Here is a 20521-nt window from a genome sequence, read left to right as displayed (position 1 = left end):
AAACACTTATGTATACAGCACTCACAGTGTACCACAAAAAATTGGCTCACTGTCAATGCGTACCTACAGGCATCTCTCCTGATTGGGGATAGAGGAGTCCATAGACTCATAAGACACTAAGGGGCCGATTAGAATAGCGGGCGGAAGCGGTGCTGGGACCGTCCGCCAGTGGTGCGGCGGTCCTGCACCTGCAATTAGGATGCCACCGTGGTGGTGGCATCCTCTATTCCCAGCATTGTGGCGGGCGGTGCTCACAGCACCACCCGCCACAATGCTGGGAATGAACTGTGTGCATTGTCATGCACAAGGTGACAGGCACCGCGCGGGGCCTGCCACCTTGTCTATGACAATGTAGGGTGCACCCCCAATACCCTGGGGGCCCGCAACGGACCCCGACAGCAAAATCCGCATGGCTTTCGGAAAGGCTGCTTCCCGCACACATGCTAATATGGATGGCGGTGTCTAGCAGACAACGCCACCATATCTAGCCGCTTTCCGCCCGGTCGACTGGTTGACCGGCAGAAAACCGGCGGACTGTCTTTCCTTCCGTCGGGGTCCCCCCCGCCATACTAATATGGCGGGGGAAATGGGTGGCGGGTGGAGGGAAATGTAGGGCGGATCGCCACCGCCATGTGGGTGGTGGCGATCCGCCCTACATCGTAATCAGCCCCAATGACAGGGATTTCTGTCCACTCTCTAAAGTGCAGATGGGTACCTCCTGCACAGTGGAACAGGGAGCAGCAGATTAAAGCAGCCACTCCATATTTCACTAAATGTGCTACCCTCGGAGCAACCTCCAGTTTGCAGCTGCCCTCAGGGAAGTGCATACATTGTACGTAAGGATATTCAACAAAAACTAACCAACACAGTGGCCCAATTTAAAGGAAAAAGAGATGACATACATGAATACAGGAGATCAGAGGGCATTGGCTGAAACGAGGAAAGGTATCACTGAATTTAGATAACTTGCTGAGAGAGAGGTTAACTTGTTACTGATACAGTGCAATAGAGAGGTTGAGATGCACTCTAGAAGTGTTGCTTAGGGTCACCTGTGAGAGTAGATAGTTTGCTTGTGCAATAGACCAAGTTGAAAACGAGGTGAATAGAGTAGTGGAAATAAATGAGAGATTTAGAGATTAAGTTAAGGGCCTGATTACAGTAGCGGGGAGACCACCGCTGACAGGCTGTCTGTGGCACTCTCCCTGCCATCGGTGACTGAATCACCATCCGCCACATTACGATGGCGGGTGGTGTGTTGGCGGTTGGAATGACCGACCAACACGATCCCGATGGTCTGAAGCATTCCTACTGGCTGGCAGACCACCCTCCATCCCAAGAATGGTGGTGGTGCCTGTCAGACACCACCATGAGGATTACAATACGCCTTTCCGCTGGTCATTCTGTGGCAGTCAACCCGCCCTGAAATGGCTGGCAGAAACAGATTTGGGGTTCTGCAGTGGGCTCCCCTTACTTTATGGGGCTGCTGCATTGGCCCTGGGAGAGACCTATGGTGCCCCCCTTCATATCACTGTACCATGTGGCAGGCACTGCATGGTGCCTGCCACGTAGTGCAGGGATATGTACGGTGTCCCTTTTTCGCATTGCGGCAGGTGCTGCAGCCAACAGCACCCACCGCAATGCAAAATATAGGCGTTGCTACTGCCGTGGTGGCGGTCGCATCCTAGTGCCTACTGCGGGACTGCCAACAGCTTTACTGGCGGTCTCGTCTGTGACAGGATAGTGGGCAGACGAAGTCCGCCCGCCATCCTAATCCGGCCCTAATTTAGGAATATATAGACATCCAGGTCAACAACCTCTACTGAGATGTGTCAAGAGCTGCTGAATGGATCGCTGACAGCTAAGGAGATTGATAGGACAAATACAGACTGGGCTGGATCAAAAGCACCGGTCCCAGATGGCTTGACTTGTGACCTCTACAAAGTGTTTAAGGCTTGTCATCAATAAGGAGTCACTGGAGGTGGGACAGCCGCCTCTGTGCACTGGCACTTGCGAGGTGCTGATTAGGGGTGGATGAAACTCAAATAATTCTGTGAATTGTAGTCATGCAGAATTACCTAAGAATCCCAGAAGATTATGCTTGAATTATGAGAGAAGAGAAATTCTGCATTTAGCGCTATTTCCTACAGCAAATATGTCTCCTCACATACAAAATGACCACAAGCTTGCATTTTGCACTAAGAAATTACACTAAATGCAACAGAACATGCCTAGCGAGCATGAGAAGCCATTTGCACTTCATAAATGTGTTCTTGGGGTACGGTTTTCTCCCAACCGACTATCAGCATTTAGCGCTGTATTCTTAGCAAAATATATGCACCTTCGCATCCAAAATAAACACAGGGATGCATTTTGCACTAAGAAATGTCAGTGCAAAGTGAAGGTCACCAGATATCTGGTCACACCTTCCCAGGATACATTTAAAAGTTCAGGCTGACCACAATGGAGCATGGGCCACCTACAGGGATCAGGGTTGCTCCGCTGAACAAAAGTACCTTGATCCTGAAAGCGTCAACGTCAAGGGATGTGTGGTGCAGTTGAAGCGATGCATCGGTCTCGATCCACGCAATGGCGGCGATGCACTGGTCCTAATCCACACAACAGCAGCGATGTGTCTGCTCCAATGAGAATAGGAGATGCGATGCAGAGTTCCCGTTGCAATCATTGAGGCTGCTATCAATGTAGATGGGAAGACCTTGCGCTGGGTAGAGCGTCACGCAGTGGTAGTTCTGAAGCCGTTGAGTAGGGTAGGCCTGAGCTGTGAACTTTGCTCCGTTTGCGCAGTTTGCAGAGTTTTCTGCACTTCGCTGGCAAGCACGAGCTGCCGCTTGGGTAGAATTTCTACCCGAGTGGAGAAAGATCAGCACGAATGGCCGTTCGCTCCTCCCTCAGCCACTTGCGGATATCCACTGAGTTTTTCTGTCAGTTTGCGGCGTTCCAAGTGGCTGAACTCCACGAACTACACCTAGGCCTAGTGTTGGGCCGATCCTTGCAGTACAGGTGGTGTGCTGGTTCTGGTCATGCAACAGGAGTGATGCGCTGGTTCCAATCCATGGAACGGCACCTATGCCCCAGCTCGAGAGAGGATGCATGGGTTTTGATGAAGCAAGCTTCTTAAGCCTCACATCCGAGGGTCCAGTAAAGGTGTGGCATCACATGGAAGGGCAGACTCACAGATGGCAGATTCCAGGTGCAGAAGCAAGTAAGTTAGAAGTCTTTAATATCCCTGAGACTTCTCAGATCAGGAAGCAAGCCTGCTAGCCCTTGGAGTCACTCTGGGTTCTGGGTTGGAGGGATACAGGTCCAGTCCTTCTCATTCCTAGATAAGAGGGTAGCAGGCCAACAATTCAAAGCCTTTCAGCAGCACAACAGTCCTTCTTCCTGACAGAGTATCCATAGGTCCAGATGTGTAGTGAAGTGGTGGTGTCTGATTTCCATTTGTTATACCCAGCGGTGCCTTTGAAGTGGGGGAGACTTCAATGAGATGCCTTTGAAGTGCACAAATGTCCTGCCCTTCCTACCGACTCCAGACCCACTACAGGGAGATATGCAGCCTTTTGTGTGGCGACAGGACAATGCCTACCAGTATGGCCCATCAAGTCACACCTAAACTCCCATTATGTGTGGCTGTCTGACGAGAAGATACAAAGCTCAGCTGTCACCCACCTCAGAAAAGCGATCAAAGACATTTTCAGAATTGCACTTTAAAATTTGACTTCACATAAGTTGTGATTTTAAGGTTGTGATTCCAGAGACACCAAACTTGAGGGTCTCATCTCTTCCCAATTGGAGATTACACTTATAAAAAGTAATAAGGTAATCCCAATGTTATCTTCTGGGACAGATAGGCCGTGCAGTAGTGAAAAACGAATTTGAGAGTTTTTCCCTACTAGGACATGTAAAACTTAAAAGTACAAGTCCAACTTTTTAATATACTGAACCCTGCACTTGGGCTGTCCAGCACCTACCCTAGGGGTGACATATGTATTAAAAAGGAAGCTTTGGCCTGACATGAGGTCTAACTTGTCAGGTTGAGATGGAATTTTAAAGCTGCACACTCAAGCTCTGCAAAGGCAGGCCTAAGACATATTTAAAGCGTTACCTGAGTGGGTGGCACAATCAGTGCTGCAGGCCCACTAGCAGCATTTAATTTACAGGCTCTGTACGCATGTAATGTTCTTCACTTGGGTCTTATAAGTAAATTAAATATTCCAATTGTGGAAAAAACTATGTTACCATGGTCGTCCCGTCGTCGGTCGGCTTTCCCCCCCTTTCCGCCCACCCCCGCTCCACCTCACCACTCTTACCTGTGCCAGCTGCCACTGATTTACCTGTTAACAAATTAAAATGAAATTGCTCTACCATGCCTAAGTTCTCTCTGAAACCATATTGGAACTAGCCCACTCTGGATTGTCTTAAGAATAACTCTCCCTAAAATTTTAATACAAGAGTCAATTAAAGAAATTGGTCTGTAGCACTGGGGATTCTGCCTGTTCCCCTTCTTAAAAATAAAGACAATTATTGAAGTAGACCAAGAAGGCAGTATTTCAGATAAATAACTACTGTTAAAATATTTTTCAATAACAGGACCCCTAGATCTAAATTATTTCTAAAGAGATCCTAGGGTTCCCGTCCGGGCCGGGGGCTTTCCCATAAGAGCACTGATGAATAGCTGTAAGAACTTCATCATACTTAAAAAAGGCATTGGTTTAGCTAAAGTGCACTTCAAAATATAAAGAGCTGGTGCATCTGTCCCAATGAACCCATCAATGGTCCTAAATACAAAACCCTTTGGGCAGAAGTAATAACAGCACTTAACCAAAGCGCCATCATTGGCCCTCATTGAGTTAACTGTCGGCCCAAAAAAGTTTGGGATTGTGTATTTCTGAAGCTTCTAACATGCAGTTACAATTTGACTTCTTAATTTTGTATTTCCTTAATTTTATTTCATTTTTATAAAGGGAATGGCCAGATTTAATTTCCATTGGATCTCCAGGCTTCCGAGCTAATGCCACCCTCAAACGCCTATTTGTGCGATAACAGGCGGAATCAAACCAATAAGGAGATGGAATCAATTGCTTGTGACACCGTTTAAGGAAGGCATTGCAGATACTAAGGCACAAATGGATCGGAATACAAAAATAGCATGTCAAAAATATTTTTGTCAAAAATATTGTTTATAAGTGAATCAACTAAGAACAGTTCAAAAGAACGTTTTTAAAAAAGAAAAAAAAAATATATATATATATATGTCAAAACAATACCCTTTCAACCCCTTTCTAGCTTGGTGTGTATGGCACTGTGCTAATACTATGCTTAAAAACTTTGCTAGTAAAAACAGACATTTGAGGTGAGCAGATTCAGAGTTTCACTGGTGTTGCTGCTCTCCACCTAAATTTGGGAACTACTCAGAGTTCTCTGCTTCTTATTTTGCATAATTTATTCAGCACTTTAAGCCTGAAAGGGTAGTGGTTTGGTTTATGCTGGGTACTCCCTTGTGTCTGGACAAAGAGTGACAAAGGTGTCAGGAGTTGTTTTCATGCATTCCAGGTTGGCTTGGATGGTATTTAACCAGTCCAAAACTGTAATACTGTGCTTGGAGTGGTAAAAGGCTTTTGTCATTTTACAGCTCAACATGAGTAGCACTTCGCTAATCCTATGCTTAAAGATTTTGCTGTATAAATGGCGAGAGGGTTTGTCCCTTTCTAGCTTGGCTTGAGTGGCACTGTACTAATCCTTTGGTTACACATTTTGCTAGAAAACAGACTTTAGAGGTGAGAAGATTCAGAGTGTCGCTGGTGTTGCAGAGTGCTCTATATAGGAGCTGCTCTCCACCTAAATTTGGGAACTACCCAGAGTTCTCTGCTTCCTATTTTGCATATATATATCTCCTCCAGTGTGGTTCAGGGGGTGCACTCTAACGGCGGGACCATGCTGTAATAAATTGACATTGCGTTACTCCATGAAACGGATGAGTCGCACTCATGAGTGGAGATTATTCCATTTTATTTGGTGAATAGACACTAATCCCAGGGCGTTTTGGTCACTCCAGCCCTTGATCACGGGTTGCTAACACAGTCACTCTTACCTCTCCATATTTCTATCAAAAATTTTACTCATTTCCATTTCAAACTCCTGCTGCATGGGAGTTCTAGTTTAACAATCTCAGAAGGATACACAAACAAACTTCCTGTCAACTTGTGAAATGGAAAACAGTCATAAACATGGACAAATGTTCTCAAATAAAGTGTGGAATAGTGAATTACCATAACCACAATGCATTGCAACAGTCTAAGAGCAATCACAGAAAGGGAGGACATAAAGGGGTTGATTCCGACTTTGGCGGTGAGGAGCCGGGACCGCCCTGCCACTACACTGTCAAAGGCGTGGTCCGACAGCACGCTAGATTAGGAGTTTCCTCCTGTCTGACAGGCTGTGTTTTTAATGTTCCCACAGCGGTACCCTGAAAATGGGCACTGCAATGGGAGTGCCAAAACAGTTCCTGCATGGACTGAAAAGTCCATGCTATGCAGCAACTGGTGTGAATGCACATAGGGGGGCACATGTTGTGTCCCCCTGTGTGCATCCACAGGGCATGAGGCACCAGGGAGCCCTGTAGGGCCCCCTTTGTTTCCTCTCTGCCACGCTTTTCATGGCAGTGGAACTGCCAAGAAAACCGTGGTGGAGAGGAAACTTGTAATATGTTTGGGGGAACCACAACAGTTTCACCAAGGATATTACTGCCGCAACACCACCAGGGAACGGCAGCTCCTTGGCAGCTGCAGCGGAGCTGTGGCGGTTCCACTACCCATATCGTAATAGGGCGGTCGGGGGATCTGCCATCACCGCGCCCCCACGAGTCTGGCAGTCCGTGGACTGCCAGACTTGTAATAGGGGCCCAAATGTTTTCTCACCATAAAAAGAATTTTGAAGGTAACAGGTTCTCTTGCAATAATTCCTCTACAATAGTGTTTAAATGCATAAACATCAATGTATGCTTCCTAAAAATGTATCTATGAACTCTGAAAAGAATTAGAATCAAAATAGGAATTCTTTAATTGAAGAGAACAATATGAACAAACCGAGTAATGATCCATGATTCATTTTGATTGAACTTTGGAGGCATATATTTTTTTATTTTAATTTTAAAGCTCTGCACTTTTGAATCAGAGGGATCCCTCCTGGGGCAAAAAACTTTCACTTTTTAAACATTAGCAGCAAATATGCAGAGGAGCCATGAACCATCTGCAAAAGGTTTTTAAAAAGAGGCACAATTTCCTACGCTTCTATTTTAAACCTCCTGGGTGGTCCAGGCACCAGACTGATTTTGGCCCCATAGACCTCATCCCTGGGGCCAGACTAACGCTTTATGGAAGGGGCACCCGGCCTCCCTCCCCAAGCCACTTGCAGCCTGGGGACGTCCTTAGCTGAACTAACTATAATGGCTGAATTTCTCTGATTTTGTATGAGTGAAACGTCCAACTAACTATAACGTCCCTGAAACCTATGTTTTTTTCAGTGAATTTCTAAGGTTTTTTAAATGCTAATTTCTAACTATAACGTCCCTGAAACCTATGGTTTTTTCAGCAAATTTCAAAGGTTTTTTAAATGCTAATTTCTAACTATAAGATACCAGTCGCATTTCCAGAGAGGTGGAGAAAGGTGAGCGTGGCCTCAGAAATACTTCTTAGCAGTGGGGATTTACTGGGGGTAACAGGAGGAGTAGTTAGCCCCCAACGTCAACCTTGGGGGTCAACTATCCCTTTTATTACCACCAGTCAGTCCCACACAGCAGGATTGCTAACTTCTTATATCAGGTTCCGCCCCCTCCCTGCACCACTGTGCAAACGTGCACCCTAGCACGTTGTAAATTGGGTGATTACGTCCCCTTGAATCCTGAGGGTCCCTGGGGGCCAACTAGCCCACCAGGTACCTCCAGTAAGCGCCACAGAGCTGCGTTGCAGAGAGGTGGTCTGAGGCCACGCCCCTTTTTACACCTCTCTGCAACGCAACACTGTGGTGCTTACTGGAGGTACCTGGTGGGCTAGTTGGCCCCCAGGGACCCTCAGGAATCAAGGGGACTTAATCCCCCATTTTACAACGTAACAGACCCCCGCATTTCCATATTTAGTGCCCTGGGGAGGTGGTGGTCCCCAAGGCATGTGGGGGGCTCGGAGGAGTAATTTTAGGGAGAGTTATTCTTAAGACAGTCCAGAGTGGGCTAGTTCCAATGGATTCCTATGGAAGGAAATACAAGTTACTGTTAAGTACGCTTAGAATTACTTTTCAGGGTCAGTGCTGGGCTAAAAGATGCAGCACTGGGTTCTCTCCTGATAACAGGTGAGTAAATCGGAATTCGTAGTTCGGCTGATTTTAGAGGAATATTTGTACGTTTCAGAAATGGACACTTAGAAACTTTTCTGCTGAAAACCACACAATGGATTCCTATGGAAGGAAATACAAGTTACTGGTAAGTACGCTTAGAATTACTTTTCAGGGTCAGTGCTGGGCTAAAAGATGAAGCACTGGGTTCTCTTCTGATAACAGGTGAGTAAATCGGTATTCGTAGTTCGGCTGATTTTAGAGGAATATTTGTACGTTTCAAAATGGACACTTAGAAACTTTTCTGCTGAAAACCACACAATGGATTCCTATGGAAGGAAATACAAGTTACTGGTAAGTACGCTTAGAATTACTTTTCAGGGTCAGTGCTGGGCTAAAAGATGCAGCACTGGGTTCTCTCCTGATAACAGGTGAGTAAATCGGAATTCGTAGTTCGGCTGATTTTAGAGGAATATTTGTACGTTTCAGAAATGGACACTTGGAAACTTTTCTGCTGAAAACCACACAATGGATTCCTATGGAAGGAAATACAAGTTACTGGTAAGTACGCTTAGAATTACTTTTCAGGGTCAGTGCTGGGCTAAAAGATGCAGCACTGGGTTCTCTCCTGATAACAGGTGAGTAAATCGGTATTCGTAGTTCGGCTGATTTTAGAGGAATATTTGTACGTTTCAAAATGGACACTTAGAAACTTTTCTGCTGAAAACCACACAATGGATTCCTATGGAAGGAAATACAAGTTACTGGTAAGTACGCTTAGAATTACTTTTCAGGGTCAGTGCTGGGCTAAAAGATGCAGCACTGGGTTCTCTCCTGATAACAGGTGAGTAAATCGTAATTCGTAGTTCGGCTGATTTTAGAGGAAGATTTGTACAATGGTGAAGGAAGGGGGCGGGGCCTGAGGTGACGTGTGCAAACACGCCCTGTGGCACGTTTTAAGTTGGGGAATTAATTCCTTTTCAATCCTGCGGTCCCCTGGGGGCCAACAAGCCCACCAGGTACCTCCAGTATGTGCCAGGAAGCTGCGTTGCAGAGAGGTGTTCAGAGGCCACGCCCCTTTTTACAACAATCTGCAACGCAGCTCCGTGGCGCTTACTGGAGATACCTGGTGGGCTAGTTGGCCCATAGGGGACCTCTGGATTGAAGAGGAATTAATTCCCCAACTTAAAACGCGCCACAGGGCATGTTTGCACACATATCACCTCAGGTCCCACCCCCTACCTTCACCACTGTGCAAATGCGCCCTGTGGCGTGTTTTAAGTTGGGGGATTAAGTCCCCTTGAATCCTGAGGTCCCCTGGCGGCCAACTAGCCCACCAGGTACCTCCAGTATGTGCCAGGGAGCTGCGTTGCAGAGAGGTGTTCAGAGGCCACGCCCCTTTTTACAACACTCTGTAACGCAGCTCCGTGGCACTTAGTGGAGGTACCTGGTGGGCTAGTTTGCCCCTAGGGAACCTCTGGATTGAAGAGGAATGAATTTCCCAACTTAAAACGGGCCACAGGGCGTGTTTGCACACATATCATCTCAGGCCCCACCCCCTACCTTCACCACTGTGCAAACACACCCCGTGTCACGTTTTAAGTTGGGGTATTAAGTCCCCTTGAATCCTGAGGTCCCCTGGTGGCCAACTAGGCCACCAGGTACCTCCAATAAGCGCCACAGAGCTGCGTTGCAGAGAGGTGTAAAAAGGGGCGTGGCCTCATTACACCTCTCTGCAACGCAGCCCCCTGGTGCATACTGGAGGTTCCTGGTGGGCTAGTTGGCCCCCGGGGACCCCCAGTATTCAAGGGGAATTAGTTCCCCCTCAGCAAAAACGCACCAGGGGGCGCATTTGCAGAGTGGTGTAAGGAGGGGGCGTGGCCTCCAGCCCGATCCCGTCTTTTTTTTTTTAGAAGGGGGGCTGTGTCGCCCCCCTTCTTTTTCTAATTTATTGGCCCTGGGGACCCCATCCCCCAGGGCCTGCCCCCAATTTCTTCTTTTTTTTTTTTATAAATCGGGAAGTGGGCCGCGTGGCCCCCCTCCCGAGGCCATAATTTGCCCCGGGGACCCCATCTCCCGGGGCATGGCCAACTTTTTTTTATCTTTTTATGGAGGGGGGCTACTCTGGCCACTTAAGACCCCGGGGACCCCATCCCCGGGGCCAGCCATTGATTTTTTTTATTTTTTCATTAATGCGGAGGGGGGCCGTGTGGCCCCCCTCCTGGGCCACTTATGGCCCTGGGGACCCCATCCCCCGGCGCCTGGCCACCTCGTTGGGGACCGTGGGTCCCAATCCCCCCACGGTCCCAGCTGGCTCCCCGCCTCCTACGGGAGCCGGCATTGCTTTTCCACATGGGGAGCAGCTAACATGTTGCTCCCCATGTGGAAAAGCAAACTGCTTTGCTTCATTGAAGCGAGAGCAGGTTTCCCTGCTCTCGCTTCAATGAAGCAAAGCAGTTTGCAATGGCAGGGTGGGAGCCGCGAGGCTCCCGCCCTGCCATTGCAAACAGCAGTGTCTCAGGGGTGGGCACCCCGGGACACTGCACGAGCCGGCCCTGGGGGGTGGCGGACCCCAGGGCCTGTACAAGGCTCCAGGAGGGGGGCCACGTGGCCCCCCTCCCACATTTTAAAGTTGCCCCGGGGGGTGGAGGTCGCCGGGGCTGGGGGGCCTGAGAGCCCCCCACCCATTTTAAAGTTTCCGGGGGTGGCGGTCCCTGGGCTGGGGGGGCCTGAGAGCCCCCCCACCCATTTTAAAGTTGCCCCGGGGGTTGGCGGTCCCCGGGGCTGGGGGGCCTGAGAGCCCCCCACCCATTTTAAAGAAGCCCTGGCGGGTGGCGGTCCCCGGGGCTGCGGGGAGGCCGTGAGCCCCCCGCCTACTTTATGTTAGTGCCCCGGGGGTGGTGGTCCCCTGGGCAGTGTGGGGGGGATTGGGACCCCCCAACACCTATTTTTTCAATATGCTCCCGGGATTTGGGCCCCAGGGGCAAATTAGCATATGTTGCAAATATGCAAAAAAAAAATTCTATTGGCAGGATGCGTGCATCCAGCGCGCATCCTCCCGTTTAAAATAAAAAAAAAGTTTTGGGTCTTGGGGGTCCTTGTGGGACCCGCTGAGCAGGCCTAGGGGTTCTGGGTGTTTCTACCCTGCCCCCTTTTCACGTTTTGCGCCTTTTTTGGGGGGTTTCTTGTGCCTCGGTAGAACCGAGGCACAAGATGGCTGCCAACACTTCCTGATTCAGAGTATTGGCAGCCAATTAAAATTCAGCTCGTGATCAGGAGGGTGCGCGGATCCTCCGAGGCCATAGATATATATGTACTTTTAACTCTAATTTTCTCAGGAACTACTGAACGGATTTACACCATTTAAGCAAAAGGCACGAGTCTGAACTGAGGACTACCTTTTTGCCAAATTTGGTGTAATTCTGTTCAGCAGTTCGGGCTGTAACTGCGGCTAAAGGTCCTATGGGAAAATGCATGGGGAAAACGCGTTTTGGGACCCCATTTTTCTCAGCCCCCGCTTGTTGAATCACTGTGAAACTTTCAGGATAGGAGTGGACCGGAGCTGGCCAAAAGTTTGGAAAATTTCGTGAAGATTTGTCAATCGGTGCCAAAGTTATTCCAAATAGAATGTTGCGGATTTCCTATGGAAAATAGGTCCTAACTGTATCTACCTACTGGCGACCGCCAGTAGGTAATATACACACACAAACACACATATATATATATATATATATATATATATATATATATATATAAATTCAATATATATATATATTCAATTCAATAAATATTACCTACTGGCGGTCGCCAGTAGGTAATATATATGTTTTATTTTTAAAATTTTACTGTTAATACTGAAAATATGAATATTTAAAATTGTTTTATTGTTGAATTTATATATATATATATATATGTGTGTGTGTGTGTGTGTGTGTATATTATCTACTGGCGGTCGCCAGTAGATAGTTATAGTTAGGACCGTGTTTCCATAGGAAATCTCAAAATTCTATTTTGAATAACTTTGGCGCCGGTTGACGAATCTTCGCGAAATTTAAAAAACTAATGGGGCGCTCCGCTCAGCTCCTACCCTGAAAGTCTCGGGGGGATTCGTCAAGCGGGGGCCGAGAAAAAAGGGGGGTCCCAAAACGCGTTTTCCCCATGCATTTTCCCATAGGACCTTTAGTCGAAGGTACAGCCCGAACGGCTGAACAGAATTACTTGAAATTTGGCAGAGAGGTAGTCCTCAGGTCAGGGAAGTGCCTTTTGCATATATGGAGTCAATCTGTTCAGTAGTTCCAGAGAAAATTGCATTCAAAAGCACATACATATCTATAGCCACGCACCGTCCGCGCACCGTGCGCGAGCGTAATTCTGATTGGTTGTTACATGTCAGTCAACATACGAATCGGTCGAAATCAGGAAGTGTCGGCCGCCATTTTGTTTGTTTTCAATGCAAGAGTGGAAAAGGAAGGTGGCGAACGTGAAAAGGGGGCAGGGTAGAGAGTTCCTGACCCCCTAGCCTTGGTCAGGGGGTCCCTGAAGGACCCCGAAGGCAGAAAAAAACATTAATTTTTTTTTTTTTAAATCGCGGGGGTGCGCGCACCATGCGTGCACGGTGAAAAACCATTAAAAAAAATAATAATTTTTAATACGTAGTTTATTGAAAAATAAATATATAAAAAAAATAATAATACATAACTTAGCATTTAAAAAACCATACAAATTCACTGAAAAAAACATAGGTTTCACACACGTTATAGTTAGGAATTAGCATTTAAAAAACCTTGCAAATTCACTTAAAAAACCGTTTCACACATGTTATAGTTAGGTGGATATTTCACTCGTAAAAAACCAATGAAATTCCCCCGTTATAGTTAGGTGAGATAACTATAACTCGCGCGACGGCAACTCTATCACAAGGATGATGTCATCAGTGATGTCATGAGTGATGCCACTGACCATGTCATGAATAATGTAATATGTGACGTCATGAGCAGAGGATTGCGGGCGCGCGAATTATAGTTATCTCAACTAACTATAACGGGGGAATTTCATTGTTTTTTTACGAGTGAAATATCCACTTAACTATAACATGTGTGAAACCTATGGTTTTTTAAGTAAATATAGATATATATATAAATTCAACAATAAAACAATTTAAAAAAATTCACATTTTCAGTATTAACAGTAAAATTTAAAAAATAAAACATATATATTACCCAACAAAAATATTTTTAACTAAATACAATTGTAAAATTAACATATTAAAATAAAATGTTTTTACCTAAACTGTACACTAAATTTAAAATCAAAACCCATTTATTTAACGTATATATTATTAATATTTTAATTACTTTACATTTTTTTATAAATGGTTGCCAGTAGGTAGTTATAGCTAGGACCTAGTTTCCATAGGACAAGCGTTTTTTGACTTGCTTATAACTTTGGTGCTGTTTGACGAATCTTCATGAAATTTTCCCAAAAAATGTCCTGCTATGTCTAGTTGAGCATGGAAACTTTCAGGATGATCCACCAAGCAGTAGCCAAGTAAAAGGGAATGTCAGAAAAAGTGTGTTTGCCATGCAATTTCCCACAGGTATTTTGAACATGACTACAGTCGGAACAACTCGAATGAAGTACACCAAATTTGGCAGAAAGCTAGCTCTTGGTCCAGAAAGAGCTCTTTATGTTATTTGATATAAATCCGATAAGTAGTTTTGGAGATATTAAAGGGAAAACAAAATTGTACATCTGCAAAGCTTACCGATCTCGCGCAGAGATCTGATTGGCTGTCAGAACCTCAACCAAGAAGTGTTGGCAGCCATCTTGGGACTTGGACTCAGCCGAGTCTCAAACAAAATGTTAAAAAAAAGAGGAGGGGGCAGGGTAGGAACCCGCCAGGTCCCAAAAATTTTTTTTTTAATTTTCACTGCAAAACTCGCAAAGATTCACGAATCCACGTTAATTTCTTTTTTTTTTTAACAAGTGCAGTCTCCCGTACTTGTTTGTATTACAGCCCGGGAGTGGGCCATGTCCCGGGGCAAGTGTAAATTAAACAAAAGGGGAGGGGGTGCATGCCACCCCCCTCCCCAATGGCAGTTTAAGCCCCATGGACCGCCACCTCCCCTGGGCACAAAACTTGAAAGTAGCAAGAGGAGGGCCGTGCATCTCCCCTCTTAGGCCATATTTGATCCCAGGGACCATCCTCTCCCCAGGGCATGGGTTAAATAAAAGTGGGAGGGGGCAGCTCGGCCCCCCTTCTGGGCCATTTTCAGCCTCAGGGACCGCGACCTCCCCTGGGCAGGCCCTGTGCAAAGTAAAAGAGGGGGGCCATGCGGTGCCCCATTTTAGTCATGAATTGCCCTGGGGAGCGTCAACCCCCAGGGCCGGCTACCTGTCTCCCAAGCTGCCCACCCTTGGGAAAAGCAAAAAGAACAATTGATAGACAGAATGTAGAACAATGTCATACATTCACCCAATGACAGAGATCTGGGCTTAAATCCATTTTTTGTTTCCTCACCATGCCATTCCAGTTTGGACCCAGCCATATGCAAATCAGTCTTGACCCTGCGCCCAATAGGAACAGTCCAGCCCGAACTACCAGGCCAGGTCCTTCCTGGACTGGAAACAAGCATCCTAGGACCAGCTTCGGGGTTTCACCCCTCATCAGCGAGGATAGCTTGAATACAGTGGCATGGAGAGCACAGGACCCACGTCTGGGCATAACCCTCCCACTCAGGGTGACAAATGCAAAAAGAACAATTGATTGACAGAATGTATAAAAATGTCATACATTCGCCCCAGTATAGAGATCTGGGCTTAAATCCACAGTTTTTTTGCTCCCCATGCCATTCCAGTTTGGACCCAGCCATATATAAATCAGTCTTGATCCTGCGCCCAATGGGAACAGTCCGGCCCGAACTGCCAGGACAGGTCCTCCCTGGACTGGAAACAAGCATCCTAGGACTGATTCTGGGGTTTCACCCCTCATCAGCCAGGATAGATTGACTCCAGTGGCATGGAGAGCATGGGACCCACGTCTGGGCATACCCATCCCACTCGGGGTGACAAATGCAAAAAGAACAATTGATGGACAGAATTTAGAACAATGTCATACATTCACCCAGTACAGAGATCTATGCTTAAATCCATTGTTTTCTTGCTCCCAATGCCATTCCAGTTTGGACTCAGCCATGTGTAAATCAGTCTTGACCCTGCACCCAATGGGAACAGTCCAGCCCAAACTGCCAGGCCAGGTCCTCCCTGGACTGGAAACAAGCATCCTAGGACCGGTTTTGGGGTATTACCCCTCATCAGCCAGGATAGCTTGACTCCAGTGGCATGGAGAGCACAGGACCCACGTCTGGGCATACCCGTCCCACTCGTGGAGACAAATGCAAAAAGAACAATTGATGGACAGAATATAGAACAATGTCATACATTCACCCCAGTACAGAGATCTGGGCTTAAATCCATGTGTTTGCTTGCTCCCCATTGCATCCCAGTTTGGACCCAGCCATATGTAAAATAGTCTTGACCCTGCGCCCAATGGGACCAGTCCAGCCTGAACTGCCAAGCCAGGTCCTCCCTGGACTGGACACAAGCATACTAAGACCTGTTTTGGGGTTTCACCCCTCATCAGCCAGGATAGCTTGACTCCAGTGGCATGGAGAACACCGGACCCACCTCTGGGCATACCCGTCCCACTTGGGGTGACAAATGCAAAAAGAAAAATTGATGGACAGAATCTAGAACAATGTCATGCATTCACTCTAGTACATAGATCTGGGCTTAAATCCATTTTTTTTGCTTTCCATGCCATTCCAGTTTGGACCGAGCCATATGCAAAGCAGTCTTGACCCTGCGCCCAATGGGAACAGCCCAGCCTGAACTGCCAGGCCAGGCCCTCCCTGGACTGGAAACAGGCATCCTAGTACCGGTTTTGGGGTTTTGTGGCAAAATGAGCTAAAGACCGATGATGGATTTAACCCAGATTTGTGACTGGGGGTGAGTATCTGAAATGTTTCAGAGCTCCGTCCATCATCTCCTTGTGTTTGCTTTATTGGCCCTAAGTTGGCAGGGTATGCCCAGACGTTGGTCCCTTGCTCACTTTGCCACTGGATTCAAGCTAGCCTGGCTGATGAGGGCTGTTAGCCCAAAACCGGTCCTAGGATGCTTGTTTCCAGTCCAGGGGAGACATGGCTTGGCAGTTCAGGCTGGACTGTTCCCATGAGGCACAGGGTCAAGACTGATTTGCATATAGCTGTGTTTGAACTGGGGTGGCGAAGTGAGCTAAAGAACGATGATGGATTCAACCCAGATCTCTAACTGGGGGTGAGTGTCTGAAAAGTTTCAGCGCTCGACCATCATCTCCTTGTGTTTGCTTTGTTCACCCTGAGTTGGCAGGGCATGCCCAGACCTGAGTCCCTTGCTCACTTTGCCACTGGATTCAAGCTAGCCTGGCTGATGAGGACTGTTCACCCGAAACCGGTCCCAGGATGCTTGTTTCTGATCCAGGGAAGACATGGCTTGGCAGTTTGGGCTGGACTGTTCCCATGAGGCACAGGGTCAGGACTGATTTACATATAGCTGTGTCTGAACTGGGGTGGCAAAGTGAACTAAAGAATGATGATGGATTCAACCCAGATCTGTGACTAGGGGTGAGTGAAATTACATGCACACAAGGTCCAGACCACTACACCCACTCACACACCCACTCACACACCCATACAGCCACACACACACCCACTCACCGACCTATACAGCCACTCACACACCCACTCTCAAAGGTTACAGGTTACAGTTAGGAAATAAAATCTTAAAAACCTTAGAAAGTCACTAAAAAATAAAGGTTACAGGAACACTATAGTTAGGAAATAACATTAATAATATGTAGAATGTGACTAAAAAACTAAAGGTTACAGGGATGTTATAGTAAGGAAATAACATTGAAAACTGTAGAAATGTACTTAAAAAAACAAAGTTAACTGGAACATTATAGTTAGGAAATAGAATTAAAACAAAGGTTACAGGGACATATAGTTAGGGTCAGATTTCACTCATACAAAACCAGAGAAATTAAGCTGTTATAGTTACCTGAGCTAACTATAACTTACGCCTCCACAATGCAATACTTATGACCTAACATATTACATCACTCATGACATGGTCAGTGACATCATTTCTCATCATTAAGCCTGCTCTTGGGATGCATGAGGTTTTGGTGCTGACCCAGTTTTACGTGAATGAGTAAATCTGGGGCACCCACTGCAACGCCCATGGAACGCCTCCTTGACGCAGAGTAAGCAAGGCAGTGACTTGCACTGCTTTGTCTTACTCCATATCTATTAGGCTATGCAAAGCCATGCAGAGTGGATTGAGAGGCATGTGCTGCCAGAGTGTCAAACAAAGTGACGCTCTTCAGAATGCACTGTCATCTCATAGGCCCATAGTGTGAAGTAGTTATGATCTAGGTGCGACCTAGGCTCAGAACTACTAGCCAAAACCATGGAAGTTGACCTTTGCACTTTAGCAATAAACAACTGAATTTATATTTATAACTAGATTTTCTATATGGACCCAGTTTTATGAGCTAATGTATTGATTTATTTTTCTGTGTATGTGTGAGCGTATGCTCGTGAGTGCACACACTGGTCTAATAACCCTTAAATTTTCCTACGAAGAAGCAAGATTAAAGATGTTTGGTCTTTTTGCTGATTACATGGTAGCACAAATGCTGTAAAAAGTTGGTCATTTTATGTTATTAAGGCATCGATTTGGAATGTGTTGGAGGTGTATGTGCCAGTTATCACACCGGGCTAAATCAGACACTTGGATTCTGAATTTATTGCTGTGTTAAATAGCACCTCTTCCTAGTTTCTGAGGAATAACACTGGGAGTTCATGAACGGTAAATAATGTATTATTTCACCTTGTTAAAGTCCGAGAGGTTTGAACTGCGGAAATCTAAGGAAGGGTGAGGTATTTAACCCACCCTGTAATTACCAACTCATAATCAGGGCCGTAGTATGGAAATGTAAAAAACGTAAAAGTATTGAAAAAATCTAGAAAATATTTAACTAAACTCAAGCATTACTGTAATTACCCAGATGGCATGAGAATGGCTTCATGTTGATCAATTGCTGATAACAGCCAAGGCTATTCCTCTTTGGTAATAAATTATTGTATCCTTCGACATTTATGTTTCTGCCAATGCAGAAAATCATTGACACAAGAAAGCCCTGTATATAATCTGGTTTAGCAAATCTCGACATTGTATGCTCGGTTGAAGTGTGCACTGCTTTGTCCTAAGTACTGCAAAGACATATTTTCACAGTTACCCACATAACAAAATTTCGACGAACAAATAACATTATTTTTTTTATCGAGATCGCTACAGCAGGACCAGAGGTTGTGCGAATTAACGTGCATCCTTTAACAAAATAACCCAGCAGTCTGCGCACCTTGGACAACCAATTATCATGCGTGCCAAAACAGCCTGTACATGAAAAAACTAAATACATATGAAAGTCACTTTTCAAACGAGGGCTAATGTTTGCCCCTGCTGGGATACTGAGGCTACATAGCTATAATTCTTCAGGAGAAATGCCGGGATCTATTTTAATTAACGCCCAGGAACGTGAGCCTCTTACCTCTTGTATCAAACCGTCCCGTGTGATCCCTTGTTTGCCACCATAGCAGGTAGAAACTCTGCCTCGTGCCCCGGCCAGACTCCTGCTTTTCCTGCGCCTCGAATTGGAATGGCAGCTATGCTAAGGCTTTCTTTCAGCAGGTCAAGTATGACGTGCATGACGTGGGAACTGTATCCAGAGCAACGCTGCCAGACCAAAATAGTTTCCACTTGATAAACTTGTAATGTTCTTATTCAACAATAGAACCCTAAGGCGCTGGTCAGCACTCTCACCGTACTGTGGTACAATAGAAATGTTTTATTCTGGTACACATCAATATCACACGCGTCTGACGTACGTGCATTTATTTTTAATCACAAAATTAAGATAAAATAACTTTATGAAGCAACAGCAAGAAACGAAGGAGGTCTAGAGTGTTTAAAAGAAAAAAGCTTATTAGAAGAAAGTAAAAACGTCCTTGTTGTTTTGTTAAGCATTTCCTTATATAGCAGGGACGGGAGACACAACATTTCTGGGGGGACAGGGACAGCCTTGGGGACGCTCCATTTACCCTGCACAAAGAGCCCTTGGTCTGTGATAAATGTATACAATTGCATAATTCTGAATTGAAAAAGTGTAAAAATGTTAAAGGTGGGCATATAATCACAGTTTGACAGTATGCTTTATTGTTTTTTACATTCTCCAAAGTAATTAGGAAATATGTGGAAAAATATGAACCTTACATCTTCTTTCACCAAGCAAACATGGGTTGGAGGGTAAAAAAGAATAAACAAAATGTTTTTAGTGGCATTCCTAGCCTCAAAATGCAAATAGACTATTCAGATGCAATCTATGTAGAAATAGCTCCAAAAAGGTCAAGGAACTAATGATAGTAACTGGTTGCAGTAGATTGGGGCCTCTATTAAAATTTGAAGCGGACCGCGATAGAGCACAAGTCCGATACATCAACCAGATCTTTTCCAGTTCAAGGATTTCCCCTTCTATCTATCAAGGTTCAATCCAGGTCAAGTAGCCACTGGGCAGCTGCATGAAAGGGCTCTTGTAGTTTGTTGTATCCCTGTAGTTTAAACAGGGGGGACTTTACTACTTCTAAACTGAGCAAAATCCTAACTTTACGACTTTCGGTATTCACAGAAGGCATTTAGGAGTAGTAAAGTTAGGAATCCTAACTTTAGTACTCCTGAATGCCTTTTGTGAATACTGAAAGTCGTAAAGTTAGGATTTTGCTCAGTTTAGGAGTAGTAAAGTTAGGATTTTGTCTCAGATTACTTTTGTGAATCGGGCCCAAAGTCTTTTTCCTGGGTACAAGAGGGCATTGGTCCAGTCCTTTAGAGCTCCTCTCAGGTCACAGATAGCAGGTCCAGTCCTCTTCTGTTCTTCCTCAGGTGCTCTGAGGAGGGTGACTGAAATTGACACATTTATGCCTAACAGACTGGTTAGTGGGTGGGAATGACTCCTAGGCACGCTCTAACGGGACCAACTACCCAATTTGGGCATTTTCATGATGGTAAATGTTTTTGGCCATAGTAA

General features: G+C 45.9%; 1 protein-coding gene across 3 annotated transcripts in view; it reads right to left on the bottom strand.

Annotated features, from left to right (window-relative positions):
• RNF207 (ring finger protein 207) overlaps positions 1–19122 on the bottom strand; it is a 1105462-nt gene extending 1086340 nt beyond the window's left edge. The window contains exon 1 of one of the 3 annotated variants that reach the window (XM_085608881.1): positions 18992–19122. The gene's annotated coding sequence lies outside the window, so the exon portion shown is untranslated. The remainder of the gene's footprint in view (positions 1–18991) is intronic. The other 2 variants (XM_085608879.1, XM_085608885.1) reach the window with 2 other exon arrangements.
• Between the last annotated feature and the right edge of the window lie 1399 nt (positions 19123–20521).

Source organism: Triturus cristatus, chromosome 1_2 (assembly GCF_964204655.1).
Source record: "Triturus cristatus chromosome 1_2, aTriCri1.1, whole genome shotgun sequence".
NCBI lineage: Eukaryota > Metazoa > Chordata > Amphibia > Caudata > Salamandridae > Triturus > Triturus cristatus.
Note: the sequence above shows the minus strand (reverse complement) of the source record. Positions and strands in the feature narration are given on the sequence as shown.